Genomic DNA, 14569 nt, shown 5'->3' with positions numbered 1-14569 from the left:
TGCGATGTGGTTTTCAGTGTGGTTATAACCACTAGGTTGACCTTGAAGTCTACTTGTTTGATTTTCATTTGGAAATTTTTGACAATTTCCTTAGGAACCACCATTCTATTATCTACCATTCTTATGTTGAATGGAATGGGTTCCCATTTGAGACCCAATCCTACTATAGTTTCCTCCGTAATGACGTTTACTCCAAATCCAGCATCCAATACTGCATCATTGATGAGCACATTGTTGAGTTGGATTGTGACTTTGGCCACTTCATCATCTCTAGAAGCTGGGGGTTCCTTAGCTCTTGCATTCTGTTGCATTCCGGAGTTTCTTCTTCTTCAGGTTGTTTCAACTCCTTTTTCAGTCCTTCAATGCCTGCCATCAAGATTTCAGCCTTGAATCTTAGGCATAAATCCAGCACTTGTCTCAATAATACCTGTCTATCCAGCAACATTGATACTACATTGGTTTGCAACCAATTAGCATCCTTCTTACTTTCTTCCAAGCATCTTTCATCGTTGAGCTCTGCGTGCATCTTGTGCAGATTTTCATTGCTTCTAGAAGATCTGCAATGACTTCACATGAGATATCCTCCTTCTACTTGCCTTGCCTTCTTTTTATTACCTTAGTGGCTTGAATCCTCACCTTCTCTTGCTGGTCCCACTCCACAACTGCCTTCTCGCGAGCTTTGGGTGAGTCCAGATTATCTGCAGGAGTAGCTTTAGCCCTTGTGACTGCCAAGATGTCTTGAACCTCCATCTGTATGTCATCTAGCTACATCATGTTAGCACTTGGCTGCATCAATTCCGCCTGTCTTTCTTCATCATGCTTTTTCTTCATGGCACATTCGCCTTGGTGTGCCTAGGTTGTTGGCAATAGTAGCATGTGAAGGTGGTAGATCCACCGGCATGTGGCTTCTTCTTCTTGAGTAATTTCCATGATCTCTGCTCCCATACCTTCCCATTCTTGGGGGTCTTCTTTCCATTCCTTCCATGTCGTTCACCATGGGAGCTCTATTTTTCATGTTGTACCTACAGTTCCATGTACTATGATTGTACATGTTATAAATGGTACACGTTGGTGGCGCTGTGCATTCCTCCTTGAGGTGGCCTTCTTGTTTGCATTGAGAGCATTAACACATTTTTGTAAAATTCTGAGCTTTTTCTCTTTTACATCTCTTGTATCAGTTGCTTCACTTGCAACACGAGTTCTCCAAGGCTCATTTTTACCTTCGTGGTTTTCTTCTTTTTTTCCTTCCTTTTTTTCTTTGCCACCACTCGAGTGTCCTGTGAGGTGTCGCTTGAATTGTCCTCCTCAGTTGTGACACTTTTCTTGGGCTTCCTTTTTTGTCTTCTTTCCTGGCTTCATTTTTTTGCCATTTTGGCCAGCTCGACCAGCTCCTCAAACTCCTCTTCAGTTTCGGCATGCTTTGTGTTGACCACTGCATGGATGTTCGGCTTAAGCCCTTGGACAAACCAATCTGCAACTATTTGCATTGAGGGTCGGGATTTTTTCGCCACTGTTTGCCTCTAGCTTAGCAGTTTTAATGCATAGGCTTCTACATCCATGTTTTCTTGTCGGAGTTCTCTCATTTGATCACAAAGTTGAGTTGCAGACTTTATCTTGTGGAATCTTCTCAGAAAAGTAGTCATGACCTCTTCATAAGTCTGGAAATGGTTGTCTTAGTATCTTGATACCCACTCCGTGGCTTTGTCTTTGAAGGTGTTCATGAAAGCATCTCTACGGATTTCACTCAGCTCTGGCTCTTCCACATTTTGAGGTCTGGCCACTTTCCAGTATTGCTCAAACTTCTTTACATGCAAATCTATATCTTCCCCTTTCTCTCCTGAGAACACTGGGAAATTCTTGGCTAATGATGCCATGGCTCCCTTGAACCTTTCCCAAGGGTTTTGTTGTTGCGATTGTTCTTCCGGATTTTGTTGCCCCACCCTTCTTGGGCTTCCTAGACTTGGATTGTGCACAACTTCTAGCTCTTGGCACTTCTTATCTTAGTCTAAATTATTCTTGAACCCTGATACTCCCTCTTGCTCGTGTGGTGTTGTAGAAGTTTCCGCACTATCTTCCTGGTTGGAACGGTGACAGTCCTCCCAGTTGTGCTGCTCTGCGAGCTTCCTAGAGGGTTGCTTGGAAGGCATTACTTTTCTCCATTCTTAGTTTCATAATCATGCACGAAAGGCATGCTTGAATCCATTTCTGCTGGTTGAATTGTGTGGTGGAAGGTTCTTCGCACACTGACTTTCCCAGAAAATTCCCTCCATGTTATGGCTTCCCACCAACAGACTTGTTTTCGGGATATATTTTTAGCAAGATTAGTTTGTGGGGATCCAGAACTTTCTTTTTTCAGGATTTCCTTAGCTTGAAGATATAGAATGCTACTCAGCGGAGATTTTTCTGCTTCGCCCGCAATTTTCCAAAAGGAAATATTCTTGGCCTAGTTGTGGTGGAGGTTTCCCTAAGTGGGGAGTTTTCTAGCAGAGTTGCACTAGTGGTCCCCAGCAAGATTGCCAGGTGTTTCGCGCTGTTTTTTCTCTCAACAAAATGGCAAGATAGAAATCTAGGGTATCAAACCAGTCAGGCAATGCCGTGGGAGATATGTAGCCACCCGCGAGAGCTGCTGGATTCGAACACCAACTCTAGAGTGGTCATGGGGACACTTAGAACACAACTCAACTTTGGAACTTTATACACTCACACTCTGCTCTCACTTTTTTAAGTCACTCTCTCATTGTCTCTCTCTCTCGAGTATACAACATGTTCCTTAAAACAGAGTCACATTATTTCGATTCAACACATTGCGGAAAGTACACAAGGATAAAGTGGGTTGCAATATTGCTCTTTGATAAATGCATTACTTCCAAAATCAGTACAAGTTTATCAATACAAGTTCACTATAGAACATCTCATTGATACATGACTAAAACCTCCTAAGTTCTATAACCATAGCATGTTTCACATTACTGGATGTTCATTAGTTGTGATTATCAGAGCAACATGCACTTTTGCAACCTTTAGTTAGTGCCCTTGTTGCTCGCCTTCTTGCACCATCCTTTTAAGCTCGGTCTTCTTGATCTTGGCATGGCTACTCCAGTGGTTATAGCCGACCATCTTCACATGTGCAATACCAAGGTGGTGCTCACGACGTGTAAGGTGGTCAGATTGAGCACTCTGCTACACTGAGCTGTTGGGCACACCACCGCTCTTGGTACGTGTCGGTGTTGCAAAATGGATTTGAAATCATCATTTTTGAATGTCCATCTCAAGGAGGAGGTTTATGTGGTGTGGGCCACCTAGGTTTGAGACACCCGGTTCTAAAAACAAAGTGTGCAAACTCTTGAAGGCAATGTATGGGCTGAAATAGGCCCCTCGTGCATGGTACTAGTGGATAGATACTTTATAAGTATTGAAATTTTAAAAAGCCTACCAGAGCAAATTTGTATATTATTTTTGAGCAAGTCGGGTATCAACACAAGAGATCTTGAGTTCAGAGTTTGAAATAACAAACCTTGGGCTTATGTATTTTTGTTTAGGAATTAAGGTATGGCAAGAATAACATGGAATTTTCATTTCTCAACAAAAGTATGCATAAGAAATTCTAAAGGCATTTGGCATGGCTGAGTGAAAGCCATTGGTTACTCCCATGGAGGTTGATACAAAACTTTCTATGGAAGATGCTTCTCCACTTGTGTCTTCATGCTTCTTTGGGCACAAAGTGCATTCAACACAGGAGATGTTAACTGAGTTTGAAATAAAAGACCTTGGGCTTATGCATTTCTATTTGGGAATTGAGGTCTAGCTTCACTTCTCAACAAAAGTATGTAGAAGAAATTTAAAGGAATTTGGCATGGTTGAAGCCAGTGGTTACTCCCATGGAGGTTGATGTGCAAAGCTTTCTATGGAAGATTCTTCTCCACTTTTAGATATGAAGGAGTACAAGAAGTTGGTCGCGACTTTGATCTTTTTGTGTAATATACAACCTGCCACCTTCAGCTTTGTAGCTGGTGTCCTTAGCAGGTTCTCAAATCAGCCCTAAGAGTACCATTGAAAGGCAAGAATACATGTGTTAAAGTACATCAAAGGTATTATTGTACTTCCCTTATTGGATTTTGTGGCTTAGATTGGGCATGAAATTGTGATAGCTAAAAATCCATTTTTGGTTCTTATTTTCTTATTGGGTATGGAATTACATCCTGGATTAGTAAAAGAAGTAGCCTAAAGTGGAACTTTCTTCTATAGAGGCAGAGTACAAAGCAGCATACTTTGCTTCATATGAAGTAGTTTGGTTGAGAAGGATCTTAGGAGATTTTTTTCATTCATTCTTGTGTTTGGATAGACTAAGCTTTGATTAGGGATTTCTTTGGTTGTATTTGATTATTTCTTCCCAGATCCTTTGTGAAAATGTATGTGCAATTCTCTATTGTCGAACAATTGACTAGATCCACCTTTCTATCCATAATTAGCTCATGCATATACTAATAATGCATCTTAATGTGCTTCGTGTGAGCACGAAACATTGGGTTTTTGGAAATAGCCATGTAACTCTGATTGTCATATAGCAACACCATCTTTCCCTTTTGAGTAACACCCATGTCGCCTAAGATCTTTACATGAAGCAAAGTATGATGCCTTATACTCAATCTCTATAGAAGAGAGTGGTGCCACTGTAGGCTACTTCTTACTTATCACAATGTAATTCTAGACCCAATACAGTAATAACCAGAAATTGATTTTTTTCTATCACAATCTCCTCTCTCTATTATAGACTGCTTCTTGCTGATCCTCTAGGACGTAATTCGAGACTTAATATAGTAACCATAGATTGATTTCTTGCTACTATCACAATCTCCTGCTAATCTAAGTCACAAAAAATCTAGTCAAGGATTTGCCCAATTTGTAAGTGATGTCAAGACCAATGGTACCTTTGGTGTATTTTAACACCCGCATCATCCCAACCTTCCAATGGTTCTCTTGTTGGAGACAACACATGTTCTCATCCCTTTTATCATTGTATGGGTTCCAAAGTCAGAGCATATAGCGAAAGTGTGTGAGTGCTTATAAGTGTGGTAGCGTGTGTGTATGTGTGAACAACCTCTAAGGCTTCAATTTGATTTTACATAAGTGTGTAGGAAGCTTTTTTCTATCACAATCTCCTCTCTCTATTATAGACTGCTTCTTGCTGATCCTCTAGGACGTAATTCGAGACTTAATATAGTAACCATAGATTGATTTCTTGCTACTATCACAATCTCCTGCTAATCTAAGTCACAAAAAATCTAGTCAAGGATTTGCCCAATTTGTAAGTGATGTCAAGACCAATGGTACCTTTGGTGTATTTTAACACCCGCATCATCCCAACCTTCCAATGGTTCTCTTGTTGGAGACAACACATGTTCTCATCCCTTTTATCATTGTATGGGTTCCAAAGTCAGAGCATATAGCGAAAGTGTGTGAGTGCTTATAAGTGTGGTAGCGTGTGTGTATGTGTGAACAACCTCTAAGGCTTCAATTTGATTTTACATAAGTGTGTAGGAAGCTTCCTTAGGAAGACTAGTCCTTGATTTGATTAAGTCAAAAGATAAGGTTGAAATGCCTACAAAAAGGCATGTACTTGGTGGAGGTTTAATATCAAATTAATCTTCATTGCATCATGCAACCAAATCTCTCTCTCTCTCTCTCTCTCTCTCTCTCTCTCTCTCTCTCTCTCTCTCTCTCTCTCTCTCTTCATGATAGAAAAGTTTGAGCCTCGATAGTGTGTCATGTGCCTGGATAGTGAGTACCCAACAGCTCCCAATTTAGACACTAAAAGTGTGGCCAGATGGTTAGGAGATAGCTTATGTAGACTTGGCACTCTACCAAGTAGGATGCATGCTTGTGAAGGCTATTTGGTCGCATCATAGTGAGTGCTAGACAAGAAATTGAGGACACACTGTTCTTAGGTTGCAGGGCCCTTTTAAGGGTCCAAAAAATCTCAATAAATGGTCATGAGAGCTACACACTGTCCCTAGTAGGATGTATGGTTATGCAAGCTATTTGATCGCATTAGTGAGTGCTGGTGGGATAGGAAACTGAGGACACATTGCAGGGCCCTTTTAAGGGTCCAGACTGTCTCTGTAGATGGCCATGAGAGCTACACATAGTCCCTACTAGACTCTCTTGTAATCTAATATAGTTCCAGTCAGATGATGTGGTCGGTTGGTCATTTTAGACCAAGTCGTTGGTTGGCCGACGTGGTCAATCTACGTCGTGCCAACCCTAAGTACTATATATAGCGAGTGTGTAGCCTCAAAGCCAGGTCAACATAGTGTTGAGATTCAAGCTCGATGTCAGTGTGTACCAGCTATGCTATGTGCTGGCATGTTAGGTAGCAGCATGTGTGAGACATAAATGACCGTGTCCAGCTGGTCATAGTGTGTGGACATTAGCTAGGGTTAGCTATGTGTGGACACAACACATAATATGTCTTGTGTATTATGGATTATGGCTTTATGCATTGTGTGAGAAGGGAGATGGCTTCCCTCTATGGTTAGGGTTTTCAATATACATTAGGGTTTGCTCCCGTGTGTGTGTCTCCTCTCCCTCTACCTGTTTTTCATCATGGTATCAGAGCTTGGTGCTTTCTATTAGGGTTTATGAGTGAGTGAGAGGAGAGGGAGAAGAAGCTGTGAAGAAAAGCTGTGAAGCTTGCCATTGATGCTGTGAAGCTTGGAGCACACCGATTTCTCTCAGATCTAAGAGCTTGGCCTACCGGGTAAGGACTACTAAACACCCTTGAGTGGATTGCAGGTGATTCAAGCACAAACAAAGCAAATTAGGGTTGCCCAAAGCAAAAGAAAATTTTGGTTTTTGCAGGCTTTCCATTGGAGCTTGGAAGCAGTGATGTATGGTGAAAATAGATGCAATCTAGCAAAGAAACATGTACAACTCATGTGCAAGCCCTACACTGAATTTGGAGCAAATATGATGTATTTGAGTGATTGAAAATTACTGGTTTTGAAGCTCTCACAAAACAGAGAAAAAGAATCACTTGGTGGATGAAATTAGAGCTATTTTTTGGCAAAAATCAGACAATTGATGGGTTACACACATGCCTTGGAGTGTTAGGCAACATAACATGGTCTTAATTGTCACTACAAACCTTCCAAATACCCTCAGGAGTAGGCGGCACAGCTCATATAGAGAAAACATAGTAGTTTTTCACATATTTTGATAAGTGGAGGCCAAATTTCACTTGTGTGGTTGATTAATTCCAAAATTGGCTTAGCAAATTTGTGATTCACACACCCAAGGAGGTTGCTGTATGATTAGTTTGAGTAATTATGCCTTATGGAGCTGGAAATGAGCTGATTAAACAGGCTGTCTATTGTCATTAGTGAAATAGAGTGTGATTAATCGACTAATTACTCTATCATCTTAAACAATTGGTCTAATTCCTTTTACATGGAGTTAATGGACATCAATGCTAAGCTAATGAATGCCTGGTCTCTCAATATGGACAAGCATTGAAGAAATTAGAGCAATTCTACTACTGGTTTTATTGGTTTTTCTAGTTTTTCTCAAAACAGAGAAGGGGGTTTGACAAAATTGGTATGTACACACCTTGGTTGGTGTTGATATGCAACATTGAGCTTGTTTAGGTATCAATGCAAGTTATCCACACTTGATTGAACCACTACATTGCAATTTGCTACCTTGAAAAGTGCACCAAAACAGGGTATCTTGGACTGCGTATGCCAGTTCATTTTGGATGCATACAGTTTGATTTTCTACATCAAAAGTGAAGTTTGTTGAGTACCTTGGAGTATCTGGAACACTTATTGGAGTGTGGTTGAGCTAAGAAAGGCTTGTTTACAGATTTGGACGTGTGCGGAAGGTACATTTGCATTGAGCAAATATGTCGGATAATCTAGTACAAATTGTGGGTGAAAAATTGGATAGGAAGAACTTCCAGGCATGGAAGTACAGGATCAAAAGCTTTTTGAAGGGAAAAGGTTTTTGGAATCTTATTACAGGTGCGGAGCTAGAGCAGCCAAAACTACCCCGACAACCTACACAGCAACAGGTTATAGCGCATAAGCAATGGTCAAAAAGAGCATACAAAGTTTTGCATTATCTGTCTATATGTATTTCAGATGCTATACTCATACATATACATGATGCTGAGAATCCCAAGGATGCATGGGATACATTGGTAAAGCTGTTTGATACAGACACTAGTGCTCGCAAGTCTCAGTTACAACAACAGATTCATAATGTGAAACGGAATAGAAGGAGCATCCATGATTATGTACAAGAGATAAAGAAGTATGCAGATGCATTGGCAACAATCAATGCCTCCATGCCTGATGATGATTTGGTGGTAGACATTACCTTGCGTGGTCTTGGCAAGGAGTATAAATCATTTGATACATCCATCTCGGTTCGGAGTACAAGTTTACCAGATTTTGATGAGTTGGTTTCACTCTTGCTTGTTGAGGAAATCAAACTCAGTGATTCCTTTCATGATGCATCTACTAGCCATGATGATAATGGCAGAATCAGGCTTTCTATTCACAAAGAGGATTTAGAGGCAGGGGGGAGATTTGCATCACGTGGCCGTGGTAATGGTCGTGGATAGCAGGATAGGTCACCACAGCAAAATTTTCAGCCTACATATGGTGCTAGAGGTGGTCGTGGATATACACCTCAGAGAGGTAGAGGTAATCCTCGTGGTAGAGGACGTTGGCAAGGCCAACAAACATCTATGCAAAATGTGGAATGCCGTTACTGTGGGAAATTTGGTCATATGGCACGTGATTGTTTTCGCAAACAAAATGATTTGAGAAGGGGTAGAGCACAACATGGTGGTGGAAATTATGCATCAAGCAGTAATGATGGCAGCGCAAATCACTTGTTTGCCACGAAACATGTTGTGGGATCTATGATGTCGAATGGTGAAAATGATGACACTTGGTATATGGACTCTGGAGCATCAAACCATATGACTTGTCATGAATGGTTTGAGCATATGAAGCCTATGGATGTGAAAGGCTATGTGGAGACAGGAGATGATACCCAACATGCCATTACACATGTTGGAAGTGTACCATTGGTTATGCACACAATGGTGAAACAAAGTCTATGGCAGATGTCTTGTATGTGCCTTCTATTACAAAAAGTTTGGCCTCAGTTGGTCAAATGGTGGAACAGGGATTACAGGTTCGTTTCAACGAGCATGGTTGCTTCGTTGAGGATTTCAAAAATGGATGTAGAGTCATTGCCAAAGGCAAGAAAGAAGGCAAGTTATTTAGGCTGGATGTTGGGATTCTTGAGTTGAAATCAGCCATGTTCCCTAAAAGCCGAAATGTGGTACAGGACATTGATATGTGGCATAAAAGGATTGGACATGTGAATATAGGTTAAAGAACATGCAGGCAAGAGGCATTGTTAGTAGGCTGCCTAGATTCAAGTATGATGGGAATATGCATGTTTGTGATGCCTGTCAGTTTGGAAAGCAGGCGAGGTTGCCATTTCCTAGAGAAGGCAACATGAGTAGCAGGCCACTTGAGATAGTTCATAGCAATGTATGGGGTCCTGCACAAAACCCATGCATTAAAGGCAGTTTATATTATGTGACATTCATTGATGATTTCAGCAGAATGACTTGGATTTACTTTCTCAGAGAGAAAAGTGAAGTGTTGGGAAAGTTTATGGACTTCAAAGCTTTTGTAAAGAAGCAATATGGCTCTTGGATTAAATATTTGAGGACAGATGGAGGTGGTGAATACACCTCACATGCTTTTGAGCATTTCTTGAGAAAGCATGGCATAAGAAGGCAGTTAACTTGCAGGTATACACCTCAGCAAAATGGTGTTGCTGAGAGAAAGAATAGAGTCATTTGTGAAGTGGCCACGGCGATGCTCAATGAAAAGAGCATGCCAGATTATTATTGGACAGAAGCATGTGCCACTACAGTGTCTATATTTAATAAGACACCCACAACAGCCATACATGGAAGTACGCCAGAGATGCAGCGTGCAGGTTTTAGGCCAGACATTGGACACCTCAAAGTGTTTAGTTGCATAGCTTATGTACATGTGCCTGACGAGAGAAGGAGGAAGTTGGATCCTAAGGCAGAAAAGTGTGTGTTTGTTGGATATGCATAGGATTGCAAGGCATATAAATGTTACAATCCACAAACTAGGCAAGTGGTTATCTCATGAGATGTGTTTGATGAACTTGCTAGTTGGTACAAAGCAAAGGATGAGGGTGTCATTGATTCTCTTGAAGCTGATGTGCATGTGAACTTGCCACAAGCAAGTTCTATCTCTATGTCTGGGCCAGCAGAGTCTGAGAGTAGCACTGTACGTCCATGGTCAGGACGCTTGAGACATGAGAGTATGAGCACTGGGAGTAGTGCTGTGGATAAAGGGAAAAAGAAAGTTGAAGGAATTGGAATTATAGGTTATGAGTCGTCAAGTTCAGAGAGTTTGGATGAGGAACTTGGCATACTAGTTTTACGCACACTTGGTGCAAGGTAGGATAGATATGTGCCTCCACATGCTAGAGTGATAGGTGTTCAGAGTGATCCGCATACATTGCGGAGATCCCAAAGGGTCAGGTATCCAGTTTTGTGACAGGTTGACATATCGTGATTTTTCTATGCATTACGCATATATGACCTCTTTGGTGAAGCATGTGGAACCTACATGCTATACAGAAGCTATTGGGAAGCATGTATGGGAGAAGGCAATGGATGTTGAGATGGACACTTTGGTTCATAATGAAACATGGGATTTGGTTGCATTACCACACGACAAAAATGTCATTGGTTGCAAATGGGTTTACAAAGTGAAATGCAAGTCAGATGGTTCCATTGAACACCATAAAGCAAGATTGGTAGCTAAGGGTTATGCACAAACCCAAGGCTTGGACTATGATGAAACATTTAGTCCAGTTGCAAAGATGGGAACAGTGAGAGCAGTCATTGCTATGGCTGCAGCAAATGGTTGGAAAATGCATCAAATGGATGTGAAAAATGCATTTCTACATGGTGATCCACAAGAGGAAGTTTATATGGCACAACCAGAAGGATATGTACACCCAAAGTATCCCACTCATGTATGCAGATTAAAGAAAGCATTATATGGTTTGAAGCAAGCACCTCGTGCTAGGAGTGATAAGATGAGCAGATATCTTATCTCCCTTAGATTTCAGGTTTCTACAGCAGATTCTTCACTCTATGTGAAGAAAACAGATCATGGGATTGTCTTGCTTGTCATCTATGTGGATGACGTGATTGTCACAGGAGATCATGTGACAGATGTTATGCATGTCAAGAAGGCATTGAGTGGGCAGTTTGACATGAAAGACTTGGGTGAATTGAGATACTTTCTTGGAATTGAAGTGATCAAAGACCATGCAGGTACATGGTTAGTGCAATGCCAATATGCATTGGATATGTTGGCAAAATATAGGATGACAGGGTGTAAGCCAATGAGTACACCTTTGGAGCAGAATGTGAAGTTGCGGGCTGATTTTGGTGAAGAGTTGGATGATCCATCTATGTATAGAAAGATGGTTGGAAGTCTCATTTACATGACTATCACACGCCCGGACCTCAGTTATGCTATGGGGCTAGTAAGCCAATTTATGCAGAGCCCCAGAAAACCTCATTTGGATGCAGTGAGACGCATTATGCGATATGTAAAGACCACTGCACATTATGGTCTTCTTTATGAGCATGGTAAAGGCTTGGATATACATGGCTACACAAATGCAAATTGGGCAGGTAGCTCATATGACAGGAGGTCTACTAGTGGTTATGCCTTTACACTTGGAAGTACCGTGGTGAGTTGGAGTAGCAAGAAGCTATCTACTGTTGCTTTATCCAGTACATAGGCTGAATACAGGGGTGCAGCCATTGCTACATGTGAAGGAGTATGGTTAAAGAGTCTCTTGGGCTGATTTGGGTGAGCCTATTGATGGCAAGGTTGTCATTCATTGTGACAACATGAGCAGCATACAGTTGGCCAAGAATCTAGTTTTTCATGAACAGACCAAACACATAGAGGTCCACTATCACTTTGTCAGTCAGAGAGAAAGTGCTGGATGGTACAATGGACTTGCAATATGCGAAGACTGAAGAGCAGGTGGCCGACATCTTTACAAAGCCACTTAGCAGAGAGAAGTTTGAGTACTTCCGTACTATGTTGGGAGTACGTGGGATGAGCTTGAGGGGTAGTGTTGAGAGCTTTGATAGCCCAAGCTCATCTACATCTTCATCTATAGCAGTACATCATGAGCTGCAGATGGGCTGTTGAGATTCAAGCTCGATGTTAGTGTGTGCCAGCTATGCTATGTGCTGGCATGTTAGGTAGCAGCATGTGTGAGACATAAATGACTGCGTCCAGCTGGTCATAGTGTATGGACATTAGCTAGGGTTAGCTGTGTGTGGACACAACACATAGTGTGTCTTGTGTATTATGGATTATGGCTTTATGCATTGTGTGAGAAGGGAGATGGCTTCCCTCTATGGTTAGGGTTTGCAATATACGTTAGGGTTTGCTCATGTGTGTGTGTCTCCTCTCCCTCTACCTGTTTTTCATCACATAGGACAAGTGCCATAGGAAACCACACAATTGAACCCATGAGGCAAGAAAACCCAAACAGAGGGTTTTGGATAACCACTCCCTTACATTCCACTATCATGAGCCAAGAAAACCCAAATAGAGAGTTTTGTACAACCACTCCCTTACGTTCTATCCCTTATGTTCCACCACCACATGAATATGTAGAAAACATGCTTTTGATGGCGTTTGAAATGGGAAGGGGGTGGCCACAAACATAGCACCTAGAGGCTCAGATTTAGGAAAGACAATTTTGGAAAGACATAGCCAATCCACATCTCGAGGATGATGACTAGATTTGATGGAACTAGAGATCCCATTCATGTTTAGAGAAGCTCAATCAAATTTGCGATGCTATGGGAAAGATTGATGATCCCACCAAGATCTGCTCATTCAGACATGCAAAGCATGCCGACGGTTTAGGTCTCTAAACCCACAGCAAAAGGCTAGCTATAAGGACATGGAGACACACATTCATTGTGGTGTTCTCACCCAGTGGAGCCAGATGGATCCCCATCACATAAACCTATAACGTCAAAACAAGAGGAGGGAGAAACAATGTGGGACTATATTAAGTGTCTTCACATGCGATGCGGTCCCTCACAGAAGATGACTTATCGCTCATTATGATCAATTAGATTGGTTTTGCAAGTGCAAGAGGCTGCATGACTATCTTTGATGAATGTTACCACAAGGCAATAGACCTAGTAGATAATCTACAAGGTAAGGTTATAGAAGTCATGCACCCCGAACCAAGAGATAAGGCATGCGTCATCCAAAGCCTCAATGGATAAGGGTGCCCAACCAGCACGAGCTAGAGTCCTAGTATAGAGGACATGAGCATGGGCACGAGTCAAGAACATGAGCATGGACGAGCTAACACAAAAACTACTCAACCATTTAGGCCATCAATGTGGGCAGGGCTAGCCCCAAGGGTAACCCCAAGGCTAGCCCCGCCCAGCTCCTCAAGCAGGAAAACCACATTTATTTTCATGGGGAGATATGGTTTGGCATGCAATTTGCCATCAAAAACCTGTACAAGCACGGAGTGTCCACTACTAGCCTAGACAACAAAAGTATTATTCCCATTACTAGTGCCATGGAAACTATGATACAACCCATTGCTGGTACCAAGGAAATCTAGCACCACAACCTATGTTCTCAGTACTAAAGCACCACTACCACCCATACCACATGCTTCTCAAACTGGGACATAATCCAGTGCCCATTTCTTAAAACCCTATACCAAGAGGTATGTATAGACCACCACCAATATCATAATCACCTTTGATATTACCACCCCAATCAATTCCAAGGAACTGCACCCATACAACACTACTCGGTGACCACCAAACTCTGAGAGTCCAAAATAGGAGAGCTCTGAGTAATATGAGCAAATACGTTTCATATGGATATTTAGAACAACTCTCCTTGTTTAAAGCTATGGTGCAACAAAGGGTGAGAGACTTCATTAACTTGTTGTGCATGCCCACCTCTTGAATGTTTTCATTTGCAAGGGCCCACATCATTTTGCCAAATGTCCTTATAGAGCATTCACACCCGTCCCCCAACTCCATTCCCAAATCCAATGCTAAACCCCAATGTCATTCCATGCAAAGTCATATGTTACAAGTGTATATTCAAACATGCTTTCAAGGATTATCCCAAAAGCCACTTCAATGAGCCTGAACCTATTAGTGTAGAAGGATGACTAATTCATAAAGTCCCCTTTAATGCCATCATAAGGATCTAGACCAAAACAAGGAAAGTTGCCAAGGAAACATCCAAGGTATTGCTTCCAAGCTACTGCACCTTCCATGGCACTATGGGGGCTTTAATTCGATGAAGAAGGCTTCAATTTTGAAAAGCCTCAAAGTTTTGATGTTGCTCAAGTCTTAATTTGATGCATATTATTCATTTTTTGGAAAAACCCTAAGCTTTTAAGTGTTGCAAAG

The sequence above is a fragment of the Cibotium barometz genome, chromosome 53, assembly GCF_041138505.1.
Source record: "Cibotium barometz isolate CiBa-2024 chromosome 53, ASM4113850v1, whole genome shotgun sequence".
NCBI lineage: Eukaryota > Viridiplantae > Streptophyta > Polypodiopsida > Cyatheales > Cibotiaceae > Cibotium > Cibotium barometz.
This window is presented reverse-complemented; position numbering follows the sequence as displayed.